Genomic DNA, 21,312 nt, shown 5'->3' with positions numbered 1-21,312 from the left:
TTACTATGTATGAACTGTATGCTGCTACTTTTTAACCTTTCCTGGTGAGAAAAATCCTAAAAATGTACATTAAGTCAGTTGTTCAGTAATCAGAGGATTAATTCCTACCATTAAGTAGTTGCCCTGACAGTTCCTGCATCATTCTTCAGCAATTACAGGTCCGGAGGTTAACTGAGGATTTAACCAGCTTCTTATAAATGCATGAGAACAAATCCTGTTCATTGGCTCATTCACTGGCATGCCAGAATGAATAAAGACGTCAGGATCTGCCCATCATCATAGGGACCCGAATGAATGGCCGTTCAATTCAGTGGTGAGTAAGCTTTGCTACAGCAGAAGGTGCTGAATCAGACCTTTATCTCAGAATAAATTAGCACCAGGCAAGGGAGTTGGGGAATGCAATTGCCAGTTCAAACTGTAGCATAATTTTTATTTAATTTGACAGCTTTCAAACCATACATCCTGTAACTTTTTGCAAAAAAAAAAAAAAGCAAGACCTGACTGTCATACCATGGTCCTGGAAACGTCTCTCAAATAACACCAGAAATAATTAGAAAGTGTAAAAGTATAATTTGCAGTAAAAAAAAAATAAATTAGGCTATAGTGATCAAATTTTCTCAGTGTCAACATGAAGATCAAGGTCAGAAAAGTGAGACAAACATTCTCAGCTATCTTTAACAGAAGGGCTTTTTTCCTTGTAGTGCTGCCATAGTAAAACAGATGCTAGAAATTCTCACTCCAAAACTCTTTGCTTTTCATCCAGTTTTAAAGCTGTGGTGGCTTTCCAAGTTAAACTCACAAAGGGGAAAGAAATATGCTGGTGTTTTCATTGTAATATGAATTTTCCATTGAAGATGTGGTTGAATTAGCAGTTCATTTTTTAACTATCGCTTTAATTTGCTCCTTGTGGTCAATCCTTTTTTCTTTCTATAAAAATCATGCCCTAGTCCTATGCCTTTTGAGACACTTCAATGAAAATGTTTTAAAAGGAAGGGAACTGTCTAATTATATGTCTGTAAAATGGCTAGAGAGCTTCATTTGTGTGGAGTAAAACAAATAAGAGAAAATGTGGAGGAATGTGCTGCTGAATGAACGAGGACATGCCCATTTCATTCCCATAAATGGACAGTAACATTAAGGTGTTGGGAGTGATTCTAAGTCTAGACATTCATTATAGCTTTTGTGTTTTCAACCCCCTTTCAACTTGTGCCTGGAGTAACTGATGTCTTCACACACTGGGACATTTAAAACAAAACAGAAGGAAAAATTTTCCCCCCTTTTTTCCTCTTTAGTATATGGAAAGCAAAGAGAATTTTGTGGTTTTTGTCATTATAAACTTCCCACAGCTTAATTTTCCAGGAGGTAACTCATAAGGAATTCAAGGCTGGTGGGTCCTCTTTATTTGGACAATCAGTGTGGAGCTGTAAACTTAATGCCAGTATTGAACACTATGAGTATGTGAGAGGGACAAATGCAACCCATGTTCCTTTTCTTTTACAGAAGGTATTAGAAACTAAAAGAGGGTTAAGCCAATGGTACACTGGAGAGAGAGGAAGCTGGCAGGAGGAAATAGAGAGAAGGCAGGCAACTGAGACCCCTATCTGAAGCTAAACAGAAAAGCAGTGAATTCATCTCACTGAAAAGTTGGAAAGGCCAGTAGAGCTGTGGACTGTGAGAAGAGAGGAGGAAAGGCTCTGGGGAACTAAGATTACTTTTCCCTCTGTTCACAGTAGTAGTTGTCTACCTCCAAAGAGGGAGTGTTCGACAGCAGCTGCACTTCAGCTCCTTCCAACCTATTATATCCCAGGATATGGCTACTATATACATATTGTATGCCAAGGCAATAAGAAGAAACCTCAGATGCCCTGTGCAGACCCCAATGAAACAAACATTTCAGTATATTTAATGAAGCTAAGGCTGTTCAGAAACAGCAGCAGCTGTGGGAGACTCAGGGTGAAAGTACCACACAGCAAATCTTAAAAGAGCCCTATGCCTTTCCCCAGGCGATGCTTTCCCCAGGCTGCAGTATTGACACTAGATCACTACTAATGAAACAAGACTTTGTAGTGATGCCTGGATAAGGTTGCCTGGGGGCTCTGTTTTCTTGCTTAAGGCAGCACCAGAAGGAGCCCAGATAAAGTTGTCTGGGTGATTTGACTGGGTATTTTCACAGGTTTGGGTCCTTTTCAGTTCCGTTTAGAGTCTACATCTCACAGACGTTTAAAGTTTCCTGCAATCTGCAATAGTGCTTCATTTCAGGAGCTTTCTTCCCTAATAGTTGTACATGCTCAGAAAGCTTTCCTTAACTGGACTGCACTGCAATTTTTAAAGTATTCTTAAATTCAGTTTGTGCTTGGAAGTTGTTTCCTTTTCCTTAGTGTACAGTTGCCAAAGAGGAGTGTGAAGAAAGAGCTGTATAAGGGCCTGACTGCCCTTATGCCATGCCTGAGAACAGAAGTTAACAGACTTTGGATAATTTACTCTATGGGTACACAACACTTGTTCAACACTCCTGATACAACATTTCATCTGGGAAAAAACAAGACAGTGCTCTAACAACAAAAGAAAACTCCACACTGCAATAATTCGTGAAGGGAAAGGCATCATTGCCAAGTAACATATAAACTTTGCAAGACAGACATCTGCTACCTCTTCTATCATCCATTCTAAGGGATAAGAGTTTCTGCATTTATAATTGCATGCATAGTTATATAAGACCTTGACAAAATTCAGCTTCTTTTACTTTTTAAAACTTCATTGATCTTCCTGGTACGGATGCATTTTAATACTATCCAAATCCATTATATCTTAATCTAAATTTTGTCAAATACACTTGCTGTACCAAAATATGTCTTTATATAAAAAGTCAAATAACCTTGAATCCTGAATGCCATCTCAGAAGTACTTCAGTACTCAGAAGACACTGATTCTGCAGCCCCACCTTTTAGTCTCTGTGAATTCCTTCTTGACAGTCAAGAAATAGATTTCCAGGAGTTTTTTTTCTGAAGGGTATCCCTAATTTCTGGGACTGCATAAGTGTGTGATAGCTAGCCACTCTTCTAGCAATGTCCCTTCATCCATATTTCCTACCCAAGAACCCTCCTCTGGCCCTTGTAGTCCATAGGTTCAGCTCCCAGCTCTCTCTCCCCTTTACATTTTTCCCCAAAGGAGCTGAATTTGAACCAGATTCTGTTCTATTTTAGTATAACTGCTTGGATATGAATGATCATTTGCAACTGTTACTGGTTTAACCAGCGGCAACTGTGCCCTCATGACTGTGATTGTTATGTTATTTGACTGCAGTAAGCACAATTGAACTCCAGGAGCAATGACTTCTCTCATTACAGCCAAAGTGCTTTCTTGTAGATAAAAAGGTTCAAGACTGAGATGTAGATTTTCTGCCAATTAAGGTCTTAGTTCAGTATCAAATTTGAGCAGGTACTTCATGTGTACTTACTGTATCGTCTTGTTCAACAAGACACAGAAGCCTGTGACCTTCTCTAGGGAAGCTAACTCTATAGCAGTATATGCCTAAATGCTTTGCTAACTATGTGGGCATCAATTAATCTTTACGTATTTATCCATATCTGGGCTTCCCAAGCTGTAGCAAACAAATTAATTTGAGTGTGTCAGAGGTGCATGTGGGAATTTAAAAGAAATCTGTGGGGAGGTAGCTGTGGTATTCAGATCCTGGTGGTAGGAAAGGGAAATAAAAACGTTGGAAGGTGGCTGATAACATCTGAGAACAGACTTTGCAGTGAAGATGTGAGATCACCAAACTTGTCTGTCTGCTGGGCCTAAAGAGCTTGAGGCTGCTCAGCACAACAGCATGCTCCCAGTGATCCTCCTAAGCCAAAAGCCGGTAGGGTTTAATAAATGAGGGGCTACCAAAGCCCTTCTTTCTCTGCTTTCAGAATGCTGCTCTGAGAAGTTTCAAAAGCCCTTTATTTTATTTGTGTTCAAGAAACCAACACATTGACATGTCAGTGAATAATATACCCTGCTTCTTCCTACCACTGCATGAGAGAAAGAGGAAAGGTACTTACCACCTTTGGGGAATTTTTAGTTTCCTACCTCTGAGCTTGGATGGGGCTGAGCAATTCTAACAGGCCCTGGGCAACCCTGACTCTCCCTGAACTGTAACCATGTAGTCCTGTACTATAGTATTGCCATTGCGACACACAAGCCATAAGATCAGTACTAAGTCTGCAGTCTGCAAAGCCTCAAGACTGAGGTCTCTCGGTCTTGCTCCTCCTGAACAGCGTCTTGACCTGCCTGCAGCTTTCTTTTATTTGGTTTAACTGTGGCAGCAATTTCTTTAATTGACTGGGTGTCTGTGGCTAATTTGTTCTACTTTTGTTTGTCTTTGTGCACCACACCTCAGCATGCTCCTGAGATGATCTAAAATGCCCATACAGGTTGGAGCGCTCACTAATGGTCTTTTTCCTCTATGACCATTTTCCTAAGAGAATTACCCTTTTGAACTACTCCTGGGGTCATCTCTGTGCTTTCCACTTCTTGTTAGCCTTTGAGGTTGCAATCTCATCTGTTTAGCTAACTGTCTTCTCTAGCCACTGACTCCTCAGCTATGTACACAAGCTCCCAAGGTAGTTTTTTTGCCGTTGCAACTGTTCTACTTGAAATGGTTAAATTTTGGGGATTCCTTCTTTGTTTAGGAGTGCTGAGTCAGTGGTTTATTTATAACAATTTATAACAATAAATTACTTCAAAGGGTGAGCAACATTCCATTCACTATCAGGAGAGTATTTGCAGCATTTTGGCAAGCAGTAAACATAAATTTTTGCCAAAATTTAAAGTACATCAAGCCATCTCTGAATTAAGTGATTGGAAAAGAGCATGTGTTTCTAAACTCTGCATCAAGTTAATACTCTGTTTTAATCTTAAAGACTGTTTGGGGAGGAGACTGTGTTTAAATTCCTTGCAGGTTAAAATTCAGATCCTATGTTTTAGGAATTTTTGTATAGACCACATACTACACACTGGTAAGTCTTACATGCAGTAGGAGATTTAAAACACAGACACCAAAGAAAAGAGACTTGAGAAGCAAGGGAGTTTAGCTTTATGAAGAGACTTTTCAGACAGAAAAGTTTAGCCTACAGAAAGGCAGAAAGCTAAAATTAAGTACTTTGTTAATGTTAGTAAAAAAAATGAGTTTACTGGTGATTTGCGGTTAACTAACTGAGCACCAAGGCGTGCATACTCAGTAAAAAAGATGTGGTTATAAAACAGGTCTCTGTTGGCAGAGTTATTTCCATTTTCACAAAGCTAATGGATAACAGAGGTAATTATTTGCTGCATAAAGTGCTGTCTAAGCTTCAACAAGATTATCCTCACAGTTCCAAAAGTTAGCATGGGAATAGGCAGTTAATGACTGGACAAACTAATCTACTGGAGTTCCTGTTTAGTGCCATGCCATGTCCCCTCACAGGCAAGACCACAGAGGGATGAAGGACTGGCTTCAGAAACTCTTGATTCCCTATCTTGTGCTAAATCTCTGTTTCTAAAGAGGGTGAGAAAGGGGCTGGCTGTATTACCTTTTACCTTACTGGAAGTGGGGGGGAAGCCTAGACAGCCAGCTGTCTGTCTGAAACTAATCCTGTTGCCTTGTATTTCCATTTATTTCTCTCTGTGTGTGTTCTAGTTATTGCAGAAACTGAAAGCTTTCAGGGTTTACAGTTCAATGGTAACTGTATTAGTGGTGCTGACATCACTTTGCTGACATTTAGCACTTACTTCGATAACTTCTTTTAGATGCTGTGGAAAAACTTTTAAATTTTTCCTCATGGCTTCTTTTTCTTATTACTTAACACATCCTCATTCATTTACTTACAGGAACAGCGAGGCAGATCTGGCTAGATAGAGATTGTGACTTTGCTAAAGGTTATAGATAGTTTTTTGTCATGTTATTTCTGACTAGCTTTCTTCAAGCTATCCCAAGTCAGTTATCCATGAGCAGGAGAGCAAACATGGTTCTTCTTGTCCTGAAGCTGTGTGAATCCTACCATGCTCATGTCAGAGTTACTTGAAAGGCTTTACAGAGGCATTTTGCACATATGCAATTTATCCATAGGTGGGTTGAAAGCATGATTCAGGAGAACTTTTAACCAAAACTTAGTTATGATGAAAACTTAATGTAACAAGTCAATCAACAAACATTAGGGAAAAAGCTTGTGAAGGCAGGAGAGGGAACCATGCTCCTCCCAGTCATTCAAGCAGTAAACACCAAAGTGAACTCGAAGCAATTGGTCTAAGCCAGAATATGATGGGAATGCTATATATCAGCCCAAGATGGTTATAAGGCCAGATGGTTATATTTACATGGAAGAAGCTATATGATTTGCTGGAATATGACCATTAATTAAGTTTTATTTCACAACTATATCTTTAAAATAACTTAACTGGCATTTAGTTTTATGCTAGCTCCAAGATAATGAACTGAAGAGTCTTTTATGCATAAGAATTCTGGACAAAAAACCAAAAAAACAAGAAGTACAATGTAACCTTAGAATTAGAAAGACTTTTTCGTTACTTGTGGTTAATTATCTCCAGAACTGCCAGCTCTATGCCATTTGGACAAAGAAGTGGAAATTTGTTTCCTCTTCCATGGAACAAACACTGCATTTATGCCTCCTGAATATAGAAACAGGTTTTGCAACCCTAATTATAAACAATTCTTTATTCTCAGTTCAGAATCTATAATCTCTTCTGTAACAAGAAGTAGCATCACTAACAAATAGATCAATCCGATACTGAAAACTTCAGTATTAGTGTTAGAGAAGGACACTAAACACTTTGATTTTAGAAGGGGAGTCTGACACTGATATCCTAGATTGATAATGAAACCATGCTTTTTAAAAATACTCCTACTGTGCTGTAAGGTGATGCTCGAGTAACCAAGAAGGAAATAGTTTTTCAGAACAGGAGATTTGCTGCTAAAAGACAGGAGAAGAAACTATCTGCTTTCTTCTTTGTGTTTTAGTCTTCACAAGAATTACAATTATCACCTTAAACTAGACTGGCTCCTCTTTCATCACCAGGTATTTTTAGCTATCTACCACAGGAAGTGTCACAGGCCATAACAAAGGTTGGGGTCTTTGATACCATGTATCAGGAGTGCTGGTTGGTAATTTTCTACTAACACTGTATTTCTTTGGAGAAAGCTTAATTTTCCTGATGTTTTCCTATATCCCAGCAGACCATTCCAAATCAAATGTCTCATTGTGGTTGGCTTTGAGATATTAGCTACAAAATAAGCACCTTCCTGGCAGCCAGGTTTTGGCTGAAGCCCAAATGAGAGGGATGTAATAGGAAGGCCTGTTGGATCAAGCAGATCACAGGTGAGTTGAGTTTGGAAACAGCCCACCTGTGAATGCCAGCAGGGCTTAGCCATGGGATAAGTGCTCAGACCTGTCAAGACTGCACATGACCTCCAAGCACAAAAGGAATGTTTTTGTAAGAAATAACAGCATTTCCAAGAGCAGACTTCAATGGAGAGAGTCTTTGGGGACAGCCTAGGCTGTGGTACTTGTCCTACTGCATGACTCCAACCCTGGGCGACTTGTCCCTGCTCCTACATTATCAGAGCAGAAAGCAGTTTTACAGACATGCAGCCAGTCTTTTGCCACAAAACTATCTCCTATTCACTTGTTTGTCCCATAAATTAAAGAACTACATTTATGGCTGTACATAAAAACCGTGGGGGACAGAAACCTTTGCTATTTCTTAAAGAAAGGCTTGTGTTTCCCTTGCAGCCAACCTGAATTTTGCTCCATCCCCTTCCACCCCTTGCAGCCTCCTTCAGCCACCTGGCCACCCTTTGCTTTCTGTAGGCTCCATCCCTTCTCTGACTCTGCCAGTAGCTGTGCAAGTCAAAGTCCTTACACTTTTCCTCACTAACTGGTTACTCTATCCTTTTTCTCTGTGTATTGATATTTGCTAGTGTGGCCCTGCCGAGTACAAGCATACAATGTCCTGTGTAACGGCATTTAAAGGCTTCCCCACATCAGGCTTGCTACATCTGTGCCACCTTCTGGATGTTCGGGGAATCATGTTTATCCCGGAGCATGTCTGGCAGTCGCATGTTCTGACTAACTTGTAAATCTCTTTACCAAATGTTACCACTTCCTGAAATCAGTAAAGGGCAGATTAATGATATCGGGAGAGGGACAAGGTTTTAGGGCCAGGGCCACAGCTTCAGATGCGTTTCCTTTGTTTACTGTCTGTATACTAGGAAAAGTGATTGCTCTGCTGCTCAGTGAACAGTCACTTCCATGCTAAGAACGGTTACTGAATTTAGCAAAAAATTAAAAATAGCAAAGCCAATTTCCCTCAGTTAAGCATTTATCAAGTGCTTTTTTTTTTTTTTTTTTTTTTTTTATGCAGTGCGTACCTGTTTAGAATTTTCTCAGGTTTGGGTTTTTTTGGTTTGGGTATTTTTTTTTTTCTGCAATATGTTTAAGTTATAATTTCCTTTCAAGTATTTTCTCATCTTTTATGTCTGGGTTTCATGTCACTACTGCTTCAAGACCTATAGCTCACTTTCTTTCAACTGTTTTAGCTAGAACTGTATCTGAATGATGTACAATTTGTGATTTCCCTAGATGATGAAGGAATGTCTTCATTATGGTCATTGTTCTGCTATTATTTATATATAAATTGAAATAAAATAATACCATGGCTTCCTTTGATGAAAACTATCTAGAATTCTTCAGTAGTCTCTCTGGTATGAAGTCCAGAATTAGTGAGGACTTCAGTCAATAAACAACTTCTTTCTTGCATATTTAAATGTTGGCAACATGCTTAAATGACTTGCTAAATCACAGCCTGGATAGCAAATTCAGGGAGATAATTTCAGCTTTAGACAGGGAATGAATAATACTAATTACTTAAGGCTTCCACTTAATCTCCTCCAGAAGTGCAAATAATTCATAGGAAAACCAGAGAAACAGTAGGCTATTTTGTTATTTTAAATGCTGTATTCAACTAGGCAGTTCTAGCCTGATCAATGAGGCTGTGGTGCTGTATAATTCCTTGATTTCAAAGCCAAATGCTAAACAATTTGTTTTTAGAAATTAATAACATAATTACCATAAACTGAGACTTCTTAAGAAAGTTGGCTATCTCAGATATTAAAAATAAACATCTAAAGAAATCAAGCTTTCATTGCCAGCAAGGAATTACAGTAACTTACTGTTGAATGGTACTTTCACAGACTGATATTACAATCAGCTGGAAAAAAAAAATAAAAAATCATTTTCACTCCATCATAGATTTAGATTATGGCCAGGAATGAAAGTGTTCATCTGGAATCCGTTCAGTAAGAACGGATTCCAGAAATGAGAAAGATTCATACTTGAGCTCATGTTCACCTGCAAAGACTCAGAATCCTGCATCCTGCTTATTCTACTCCACAGATGAAGGTAAAGATGGGGACATAAAACACTCCTGGCCCAAGTCCTGGATCTTGAGTTCAAGGGTGGACAACCACAAGGCCCAGGACACTCAGAATGATCCTGCTGTTGCCAAGCTTGCTGTTATCTCAACCAAAATCCCAAACCTTCCCTTCACTTGCCAGGAACTTAGACTGAAAAGTAGAATTCAGTAAAACATACAGCTAGTTTTCAAATTGTCATCCAGTCTTTATTTACAGAGAAGAGTACCGTTATTTACCATCTCTGAAGAGCAGAAAGTTCCATGGACATTTCGGAAAGTTGAAGCATGGAGATGTATCACCATCCTAGCAATGAGTAGGTAAGTACACCTAACAATCTCCCCTCACAGTCCATACCAGGCTGGGATTCATCTTACCTAAAATATCCAATTAACTGCATAAACTGGTGATCTTTGCTCTCTCCATATTCTGTGCAGACAGGAAGCTCCAAGGGGCAATCAGCTCTGCCTAATTTAGACATCTACCTCATTGGCATCTACCTCACCAGCCTAGTCTAGAAGCTTGAATAGTAGTTTGAAAAAGCACGGTGGAATGGGACTTACCTTGTAAAAATTTCACCTTGAAATTTTAAAGCTTTGCAAAGATTAAATTGCAAAAATAGAAGAATAAATGTTGGTGCAAATCAAGTAAGTTATTATACTTTCAAAGCAGTCTGGAGAACTCAAAGGCAGGCGAAGAGAGAGAACTCCCACCTTCTCCCCTGTGAAGCAGATTCATAAAACCAAGCTGACTGTACCACCTTAAAAGAATGGGAATCCTCCTTCTGTGAATTATATAATGTCTCTACCTAAAGTGAAATAGTCCCAGTTAGCAATCCACCATTATGATTTATGTTGTTCTAAGTGTAGCTATAATCCATCTCACTACAAAATTAGTAATAAACTTCTGGAAGGAGGACTGTAAACACTCAATACTCAGCCAATTTCATTGTTCTGTAAAAAAGCATCTTTAATCTAATGACCTGGTCTAGCATATTTACAGTGTTGCTCCCAAATCCACTTTGTGTTGCTAACAGATTATTTCTGTTTCTTGTTGCTGGTTATGCATTATTTCTCACTAATGGATGTTAAACCCACAGAGGTTTGGATGAAAACTCTGGTAGATTTGCTTTAGGTTTCCAAACAAGTGTTATAATCCCCTGAATACCCTTTTATTGTCAATATATATGAAAAAAAACAACTGTGCATCTAACTTACGCACATTCTGCAGTAGAGATCCATGTTTTTAAGACCCATGCAGAAGGCATCAGTCTGGTCACAGTTGACTAAACACAGAGAATCAAGAGTCTTGCCCATGTTCCCACACTAAGGGCTTGATCCTGTGAGGAGGTAGGCATGCCTTCACATGCACTGCAGTCAAATAAAGCATGAGCTATGCTTAAGTAAAGGCTCAACCCCTTTTAATCTTTCTCTTAGCTTAAAATGCCCAGAGCACTAGCGGACTATGGGAGAGAGAAAATGTGAAATATTTATGAGTGAGCAGCAGATATTCCCCTCATGGAAAGGTTTGCATTTGTGTCTGGTTAACCAAAGAGATCAAAGTCACAGTAAGCAACCACTCTTCTCTAAGAAACCCAGATGCATGAAGGGGTTTCTCGCATTGGCGGGAAGGGAAGGTTTGGGTGTGGTGCAGGAAGACAGTTCCTGAATTAGGTTTGTCATTGCTTTGTTCCTCAGGGAACCATTTCTATCGAGGCATACAGTCTGTGGGGTCCCGCCTGCTTTCTATAAAAATAGACTGCATTAAGCAAATGCACAAGACAGAAGCCGACCCAGTGTTAACTTCAAGCCATCCTGATTAGCAAATAAGTCTTCATGTGCGAATCCAAACGGCGAGGGCAGCTCTACACAGAGCAAGTTTAGTCAAAAAGGGCCAATATTTAGTAGCAAACGTAGAATTTAAAGTCAACAGTCATACTGCTCTTATTTCCAGAAGGTGAACATATGCATATGTAGAACACTTGCTATATGCACGCTGATAAATTCAAAGTGCTCAGGACCATTCTCTGGAACCAGAGGTAAAAGTCTAGGAAAAGCCACATTTGTTTAATCTCAGCCTCTCTGCCAACTCAGCCATATGCAAACTATTTGTTGGGAACTGCCTCTGGGACATGCTAACTTCCAAAAGAAGACCAAGAGACATTTGGGAAAGCCCTATCTGTCTAAGACTAAAACCCTATTAGGGGCTGCTCTAAAAACCATACTGAATAGGAGACAAATTTACAGCATCTGAGAATGTTTCATGGCACTTCTTAATTTACTGATAGAAATGTGGCCTCTATAGAAAGACATGGTCAGTGAACTAATAAAAAAATACACCTCACAAATTTAATGTTACAGAAGGGTTTACAACAAGAGAGAAATACATAGCAGGAGTGACACTTAAACTGGATTTGAAGGGATTGGTTTTGCCTCTTTTTAGCTTGAACAGCTAGTGTAATTTCCTTTCAATGATTTTTTCTTCACATGAAAGTTGAGCTTCTGAAGAGAAGTCTGTTGCAACTGGAAACGAATTTTACTTGCTTCAGCATACTGAAACTCTTTGACTTTTCAGTATAGATAAAGAGAAAAAGAGATATATCCCATGCAACTTAGCAGATTCCAGTGTATGTCCCTCCAAGATTTGCAAACCTGGCTAGCTGGCCATCCATACTGTAAACATTGTGTTTAAAATGGCTGTCTCTCTTGGTTAACCCAGCAGAGATGGAGTAATTAACTACCCGGATCTGCTGTTCTCCCAGATATATAGTTCCCAGCTTAAGTTTCCATTGGTTTACTGGGATTTGGAACAAGCCCTGCAACAACAATAAAAAAAGTCTGCTGTGTCTCCTATCAGGGGCAGACTTCTATGCAGTCACAGAAAAAGAGTGGCATACTTTATGATGAAAGACTTACAATGCAGCATGCATATATACATACAGAAGTGAGGTTTTATTAAGGCCTTCAACTACTGGGTAAGATCCAGAGAAAATCCTGTTTAGCAGATACGGCTAAGGCTGCTAAGGAATTCTTGTGAGGAGAGGCTCTTAAAGCACTTCTATTCCATTTCTGACATGGCAAAGTATGCCAGAAATTGCACAGTCTATGCAGAACAGAGAAACAAAAGCAGCACCTAGACCTCCCAATGTCCTTCTCTATTAGCTCTGATGGCTCGGTAGAAATAAAAGCAAGTCAGATGAATGAAGTATTCCTATTATTTTTCTTTTTATAAGCTAGCTACTGATTCATCTTTCTATAGCAAGCATAAAAGTGTGTGTAATCTTGTTGATAGCTGAAAGATTCCTATTTTAATAAAAGCACTTTTTTCCCCTTACCTTTTTAGTCAAAATATCTGGAAACTGGAGAACCCACTATTTCCATAACCACTCCCTTCTTCTGCATTGACTATTAGCTGGAGGATAAGACTATTTCTTGCACCCATTCTTAAGAATTTATAACAGAAAAAACACACTCACACACAGACATACACATAACGTACATCTTTCATGCATAAACGGACTCTGCAATGATCAGAGAGGATACAGAAGTATCAAACAGGATGGTTTTCAAATCTCAGAACATTTATTTCTCACTGCAGCCTGAAGTGGTTCCCCAGAACACCAGTCCATCTAGACGCAGTTAAGTGACTTTTGTACACAGTTATACAAAGTAGAGGTATGAAAAGTTGTTGTACCCCAAATGAGGGAGTACTGATGTTTCTTTCCACTTGGGATTACACCCATCCATGGTTTTCAAGACAGTGGCATTTGGCTCTGGTAGTACTAACCGCATCATTAACAAATCTGAAGCAAGCAAAGCAAAACTTGCTGTTGTTTTCAATAAAGTTTCACATTCCCGCTCCCATCTCCCCAGGAATTCTCTGCTAATCACAAATTGCTTTTCTATCTAATAAATAAAATCAATTTACCATGTTTTCTTTCCCTACTTGTTAATGTACATGAAACAGAATGACGATGAAAATATTATGTGCACCACCCAGCTGCTTTTCTTGCTACTCCAAGGCTGGCAGGATCTGAATTGCTGTTGTAACCACTGACAGAGCTCCTGTCAGAGAGGAAAATTTACTTGTATCAAAGCAAAGTCTGTAAGGTAAGACAATCTACCCAGAGTGCTAAGATAGCACTGTTCACCTCTATGAGAAAGCTTCAAAGTATGAGAGCAAGCTGTGAGACTGAGAAAAAGAATTTGGTACTTTTTGAAGTTTATATAAGCCACAGTGACAGTAAAACAAGACTTAGCTAATCAGCAGTGGGTGTAGAAACGTATGGGCCACCAGTCGGTGAAGAGCATTAGTCTGTGTCAGCATCATGGAGTGCGTGCAATAGAAGCAAAACAGCTGTTGCTGAAAACATCCAGATTCATGAAAATTTAAGCATCCATGTGCATCTTCTGGTTCAAAGCAGCCTGTCTGACAGAGAATTTGACAATGTCTTATGGGTGATGTTATTATTACTACTACTTTGCTCTTAGGGACTTTTCCCAAAGATTCAAAAGACTATGTCATGACAGCTCTTCTACCTAGTTACTGACCCAGCTGGGCATACTGGACAGAATCATACACATGACTTAGGCTTCAGAACATTTTGGCTTTGCAGTAATTTTGAAGACTTCTCTGTTTTTCGTCAGCATCAGCTTAGGATTGACTACTGCATTTTTGGAGTAGTAATAGCAACAAAATAATAATAATAATAATTAATAATAATAATAATAACAATAATAATAATGAAAATTCCTCCCTTCTATTTATACTCTAATGTTTCCAGAAAGGAGAAAAAAAGAAACATTGGTTTCTTTTTTCTTGTTATGTTTTTCTCCCTCTGTACACAAAGTACTAATGATCGTCTCTGAAAAACATCTTGGCAAGTTTATGGCCAGGCCAAGCATTGGTATGTTTTCAGCAGAGAAGGAAGAAGACCAAAGAAATAGCCACAGAAGGAATAAAGAAGAGCTGTGATATTGCAAAAACCAAACAAAGCAGCCGAGGGAAACAGTCCCTGCTGTCCAGACAAAAAGTGAAGTGTAAATAACACCTCTCACACAGAAAGAGTCTGCTGCAGAGTGAACTACAGCAGGCACTGAGCAAAACAAAGCTCTTAACTGAGAACTGGAAAAACCCCACAACATCTAGGCTCTTGGACAACAAGTGTTGACAGTGACTCAGTTGCATGCATCAGTGGGATGGAAATAATTTTTACCACTTTTGCAGACTTGCCCATCAGAACAGTACTTAGTGCCCTTAATACTTTTCAGTCTCCCTCATACTAACAGTTAAACATTTCTTCTGTGCCAACTGTGAAGAAGCCAGTTGCTGACAACCCATGTCAGCCACACATCATTCTGTGGTGCAGCTGGTTTCTGGAGTTTTGCTTGTACCATAGGTAACATAAGCTCAGCTATAGCAGATAACAGAGCAAACAGATCTTGGGCTACAATCACTGTCTTATGCAACAGGGCATCTTATGCTCAACAGACATTAACAGCATCATGTGAAACACCAAACTCTTTGGAGCGCAGCCATGGGAGAAGCAGTTCATACACCTTACGAGCTATGGCTTTACCACAATGGAGAGGTTCTGGCATGAACAGCAATGGATTACTTTTGCAAAATTTCATTAGTACGAATGGCACTCCAAGGAGCTGGGAAGCTATTCCATCGTCCAAATATATTCAACTGCAGAGGTAGTTTTGATCAACCTGAGAAAAGAAAGGCCAAGTTCTACAAGTGCCATCCTGAAGACACAAAATGCTATTAACATTTTTAGTTTCTGACTCCCACAGGTGAGTGGGCTTGATATCAAGCCCCCCCCTGCATAGCATAGGGAGGTACAGTCCTGCTGAAATTGACAGTTTCCAGTGTAATGGCCTCAGAGAAGAAGTCACATGGGGCCTCCAGATCTACACAAAGAGCTTGTAGATCTGTCTCTTGAATAAAACAACAGATCCAGGACAGTTTCCCCGAATCCGGGTGTTTCTGCAACTCAAGTCAATACATTTAAGCTCTCGGTAGACAAAATGATCAGGCTTTGCCAATAATAAGAGCTGCTCTAGCACTGCTTTGGGACCAGGCACTCAAGTGGCTATTTATAGATGAAAGAAGAGCAGAAGAAGAAGAAAGAAAAGGAACTGGCTGAACGGGTGAGCAAGATTTTTCCTTTTTAAATTATACATCTGCAAAGTGATCTCAGGAGCTAGCCACTCACATTCTGTTCTCCAAATATGTGGTTTCATCAAGAAGTTTTAAGGACATGATAATCCCTTCATTCATAGCTGTGCATTAAGAATAAAGACTAAATCTGTACATAATGCTCTGGATTTTCAAAGCTCTCAATGACTCCTGGTGCAGTGACCCTTGCTATTGTCTTTTGCTATTGGGAGTGAACACTGGTCCTGTTTAATGGTCAAGAAACACATGGAAATGATCCTGTCCTCAAGACCAATTCTCACATCTTGCATCTCCAGGCATTGGCAAGGTGCTCATGAGTAATCCAGAGCAAAACTCTGTTGCTTTAAACCGAAGTTGAAAAAGCAGCCTCCCAGAGACTGATCTGGTTAGGGGAATGGCAGGGGAAAAGCTGAACTCCAAGGCACTTTGTCCTAGCTTTGGAGCCATCCAGTGGCACCTCCTATCTCATCTCACCACTCCCGTATCTCTGCTGCCCACTGGGGTACTGCAGCATTTCCTCCCGCACCCTGACCAGTGCAGCACAATAAGGAGCTATATCCTCAGTACTTTCTGTGTTGTATGTGGATTAATTTGATCTTGCAGGCATCATGGCACCAGCTCTTAACTTGCTTTGCTAAAAAAAAAAAAAGGAAAGAAAAATTGCCATACTGAGATACTGATGTAAAGCTAAAATCTGCCCAATCCCCCTTACTTTAGGGTCAGAATATGGCTCCTTCACAGCCAGCTTGATCATCTCCATATATCAATCCATTGGATGATACAGACATTCACTGCCTATTACCTTTCCTGTGCAAATGGGCTACTTGGAGGTTCCTATTGAACCTGTTTTCTTGTCATGAGCCTAGAGAGACAACACAAGAGAGGGATGGGAAGAAGGACTTCCTTGTGTCTGAGGTTGGGCTTCCCCAGCATTTTCCACAGCAGGATTTCCCTCTCAGCCCCAGGTTTCAAGCACCCTGAGTAGAACCCGGTTTCCAGTACAACTGTCAGCAGATCAGGAATCAAGGAAAGCACAAATCACTCCCTTTTTTCCAGCTTATCAAAGGCTTTGGCACTTGGGGGACCCTGTCCGGTGTCGCGGTGTGTCCCCAGCTCAGGGATGAGTGTCGTTGAGGCTCAGCGGTCCCCATATCCCGACGGTCGTGGAAGGGGGCCGATGACTGCCCGCACCCTCCTCCTGCAGAGATCCAGGAGCTGTTTCCACTAGATGGCATCTCCGTCCCGCAGACGTCTCCGGCTCCCGTGGCGTTATCTAACCCTCCTGGGCTTGCACGGCTCGTAGAACATGGTTCTAGCATCTAAGAACTAAACACAGGCAAATATTTCATTGGCCAACATCAACTTCTGCTCCAGGATACCCCAAAAAGAAAAAAACACAAAATCAAAAGACTAGCGGCATTGGAGCATCTTCGCTGCAAACATCCCTTCCAAAACACCGTTACTGCTGTAAATGAACTCTCAGGGACAGTGTTTGTTCTCACAGTATTTCAGCACATTTATTTCCAGTTGTACTTCCTGATTAGGACAATCTTTTCAACGCTAATAGCAATTTTCTTAAGATTTCTCATACATATGGGTTAAACCATCAGGTCAAACAGTGGCAAAACAAGGTATTTATTGACTCCTAAAAATTCCATCTGTGAATCACATTATAACATGTGCAAGCTATATAGTTTGGATTGTGACTAGTGTCATGAACAAAATATCAGCTGTAAGAGACCTCTCCAAATCTCCTGTATTACAGCTTTCTAGAAGCTGTGCTATCCGAACCTTGAAATAAATGTCCAATCTGATGTGTTCGGAGCAACAAGAGTAGCTTGTCAAAAGTGGGTCTGCAGCAGCTACTCTGTTTACTTAGCACCAGGAGGGCTAAGGAGCCTTCCTTTACTAAACCAGGTTTGTTGAAACACCTGCAGCTCAGCTGTGACTGATAGACAGCACTATCCTAGAGCCAAAGGCAGAACCAAAGCACTGTGTACCTGCTCTCTCCTCTACCATATTATTTACATGCTTTGGGTATCAGTGAAGCACAGCTCCACTAACAGAAAAGAAGATGGTCCAAAAAACTTGAAACACATTCATTGAAATTATCTGTCAAGGTAGGATAACATATATAGAAACAATTCCCTAGTGCTGTCACACTGGACTACTCTTCAGTGGCAGTCCTTCTCAGGAGAGTGAAGGGGTTCTGATGTGAGAGAGACAGACAGACAGATAGAAGATAGATGCACACAGAGACCCCATCTTATTCAATGGATTTTGGTGCTGTTCCTAGATTACTCACCCTGATTCACTCCCTAGGCACTTCCTAAGTAGGAGAATAAAATGTCTGAACTTTTTTGAGGCAAATGCATCAGAAGTAACACCAGGCATCAGCCCAATCGCTGGTGAAAGACAGCCAGATTTGTGCCTGGGGATCTCATCTGTTTCTGCAGCACTTTTCTGGAATCACTGCAGCTGCTTTAATTGCAAAACTGTGTCAGAGATGAGATTAGGTTGGTTTCCAGCGGAAGATAGCTCATCCACTGGAAGGTGAATATGATGATAACAAGTCAATACATCATACCCATTGAAATTAACCTTAACAGTGTTTGAGTTAGACCAATTGTCCCTAATAAAATAAACATGAGGAATAATGCAGATGCCATAATAATGTTAATCAAGTGCAATTTTATACTGTAACTTTCCTCATGACCATTGAATGGCTAGAAGGTCAAAGAAGCAATATAGATGCAAAATCACAATGCTATTGTCATGGTTGTTTGAGCACAGATTATAAACTATTGAACTGAAATACTAGATAAAAGTATTTTGATATCATAGCATTTCCACTGATTTCAGGAGTGCGTACTATGCAGAACCCTGGTACCCCCAGACTCTTTGTTCTTGCAGATTGAGGGTTGAGAGTTACAACAATAATATCATGATGAGGAACAAACACTATCCAAACCCCAGATGCCCGGAGACAGTCTAATGAAACACCATAGGTGAGTTGCTGAAACATGAGGCTGAAAGCCTCAGGGCCTGTGTTTAATTTTCTCATGTGCCGCTGGCAGATCCTCTTTCCTCAGGCATGCTCTTCCTACACCTCTGTGCTGTTGTTTCCACCAGCACCTGGGATGTCCAGCACATCCAGGGCCCTGTGGCTTTGTGTGACTCTGACTGATGGGCATCTCCCACCCAAATGAGGTTGTCCTCCTATAATTTCCTCAGATGTGAGGCTTACGTGTTTTCAAGTGCAGAGGAGCAAATGCTCACGCAGCAGCAAGTCATTTTCCAATTGTAGTCTCAAGGTCACAACAGATATGGACCATGTTGTGAGCATGATGTTCCAACAGGCTAACACCCCTGGGAGAGGTGGAAGGTTATTCTGCCAGCTTAGTGCTAAAATTTTTCATCACTTCTACTGCCTCCAGCAGGGATCCAATGGATTAGGTATGAAGAGAAACATAAACCCACTGAGCTTACAACCTTGAGGGGCTATCTGAATTTGAAATCCTGGCAAATCTACTCTGTGCTAGTATATCACTAACATCACTGCTCAAAGAACATCTGCTTTAAAAAACTCTTTCTTCTGTGGGGATCTGTGGCTGTGCCCTGTGGAAAAGGACCTGGGAGTGTTGGTTGACAGCTGCCTGGACAAAAGCTGACAACATGCCCAGGTGACCAAGAAGGCCAAATAGCATCCTGGCTTGTATCAGAAATAGTGTGGTCAACAGGACTAACAAAGCGATTGTGCCGCTGTACTTGGCACTGGTGAGGTTGCATTTTCAATACTGTGCTCAGTTCTGGGACCTTCACTACAAGAAAGGCATTGAGGTGCTGGAGCAGGTCCAGAGAAGGACAACAAAGCTGGGATTGTTTAGCCTGGAGACAAGGAGGCTCGGGAAGACCTTATAATTCTCTACTGTTACCTGAAAGGAGCTTGTAGAGAGGTGGGTGTCAGACCCTTTTCCCAAGTAGAAAGCTTGGATGAGGGGAAACAGTCTCAAGTTGTGCCAGGGGAGGTTTAGATTGGATATTTGGAAAAATGTCTTCGCTGAAAAGGTTGTCAAGCATTGGAACAAGCTCCCCAGGATGTGGTGGAATCATCATCTCTGTAGGTATTTACAAGATGTGCAGATGTGGCACTGAGGGACACGGATTAGTGATGGACTTGACAGTGCTGGGTTAATGGTTGGACTCAATGATTTTAAAGGTCTTTTCTAACCTAAGTGATTCTATGATCTCTATTGTGATGGTAATATTGACTTTATACATTTAAAAGCATAATCACTCTCCATATGCATGTTTCTCCTAAATATTTTCTAATTTCATATTTCATTCTGTATTTTCATATTTCTTCTAAATATTTTCTAAATATTTATATGCATATTTCTTCTAAAGTCAGGAGCTTTCAGGTATGTTCTTTTTATCAGAAATATTTGTGCCCCAAGCCCACTGTGATTGGTTTGACGTTTTTACTTGGGTAGTCAATTCCTTAGAAAAATTAGAAGTATAATGAATGAAAATGTCACCATCTGTGTGAAAAGTGTACAGAGTGAAATGCTTTAAAAGAAGCATATTATTCCTAGAAGTAGCTTATCATTTTGACCCCAAGATTAAAACAAACAAACAAAAAACAAAGCAACAACCAAAACTGCTGTGAAACCAGTATTACACTAGCCACAAAATCTGTGTGCTTGGAGGCTTTGAACTTAGTTGTTTTTTCTCAACATTTGCCAGGACCTGCTGATGTCAGCGCCAGCAGGAAAGCACTGCAGGTGGAGCAAGGAACAGATAAACCAGAAAAAGCAAAAGAGGACATGGGGATTCTGAAACTCCTACTTCTTAGCACAACACTGGCACTTCCCCTGGAACGCTTCCCCATATGCAGCCTGCTGTGAGATGATTTGTGTGGCCTGCTATGCCCAAGCAAGCTGCAAAACTGAGGTGGTACTTTTGCAATGAAATCATGACTGCAGTTAGGGAAGACAAACAAGTTCTGATCAGAGAAGAAGAAAGACCACTTCATAATTCTTCTGTCTTTTTCAGTGCAGTAGGTTTTGTGCTTTCCCTTTTTCCCCTCCCCATTTCTTTTAATTACAGCCTAGCTGAAATAATAAACCTCTGTGTGGGAAAGCATTTGCTGTATTTTTATGTCTCGTCCCTAGCGGCACAACATGTTGCCAAAGTTATAAAACATTATGTGGGAACTTCTGGATCCTGTGAAGTCCATGTGAAGTCCTCTTTTTAGCTCTTCGGATCACCCTTGATTTTTTCAACATGTAGGAGCTTCATATCTCTCACTCTAGAGGCCATTTCTAAGGCCCTAAAAATCTGTTCCAAAATGTGGCTCACTAGGAGAAACAGTAACCATGCTGGTGTGAGACAAATGAGGAACAGCTGTATCACGAAAAGCCATTCTCAGCTTTGACATTGTGGTGGGTTGACCCTGGCTGGATGCCAGGTATCCACCAAAATCACTCTGTCACTCCCCTCCTCAACTGGACAGGGGAGAGAAAATAGGCCTGTGGGTTGAGATAAGGACAGGGAGAGATCATTCACCAATTACCATCACAGGAAAAGCAGACTTGACTTGGGGAAAATTAACTGAATTTATTACCAATAAAATCAGACTGGGATCCCTTCTTCCCAAGCTCGTGATTTTCTCCACC

At 40.5% G+C, this 21,312-nt stretch overlaps 1 long non-coding RNA gene across 3 annotated transcripts; it reads left to right on the top strand.

Annotated features, from left to right (window-relative positions):
* The first annotated feature begins 206 nt into the window (after positions 1–206).
* Positions 207–20,779, top strand: LOC136013286 (uncharacterized). 3 transcript variants are annotated; one of them, XR_010612212.1, is made up of 5 exons: positions 207–313; positions 9,435–9,771; positions 13,418–13,560; positions 18,548–18,642; positions 20,381–20,779. It is a non-coding gene; the product is annotated as an uncharacterized LOC136013286 (long non-coding RNA). The 3 variants fall into 3 exon arrangements; XR_010612213.1 differs by having other exon boundaries at positions 211–313; positions 9,671–9,771; XR_010612214.1 differs by lacking the exon at positions 207–313 and adding an exon at positions 7,275–7,358.
* The last annotated feature ends 533 nt before the right edge of the window (positions 20,780–21,312 follow it).

This window comes from Lathamus discolor, chromosome 4, assembly GCF_037157495.1.
Source record: "Lathamus discolor isolate bLatDis1 chromosome 4, bLatDis1.hap1, whole genome shotgun sequence".
Taxonomy (NCBI): Eukaryota; Metazoa; Chordata; class Aves; order Psittaciformes; family Psittacidae; genus Lathamus; species Lathamus discolor.
This window is presented reverse-complemented; position numbering and strand designations above follow the sequence as displayed.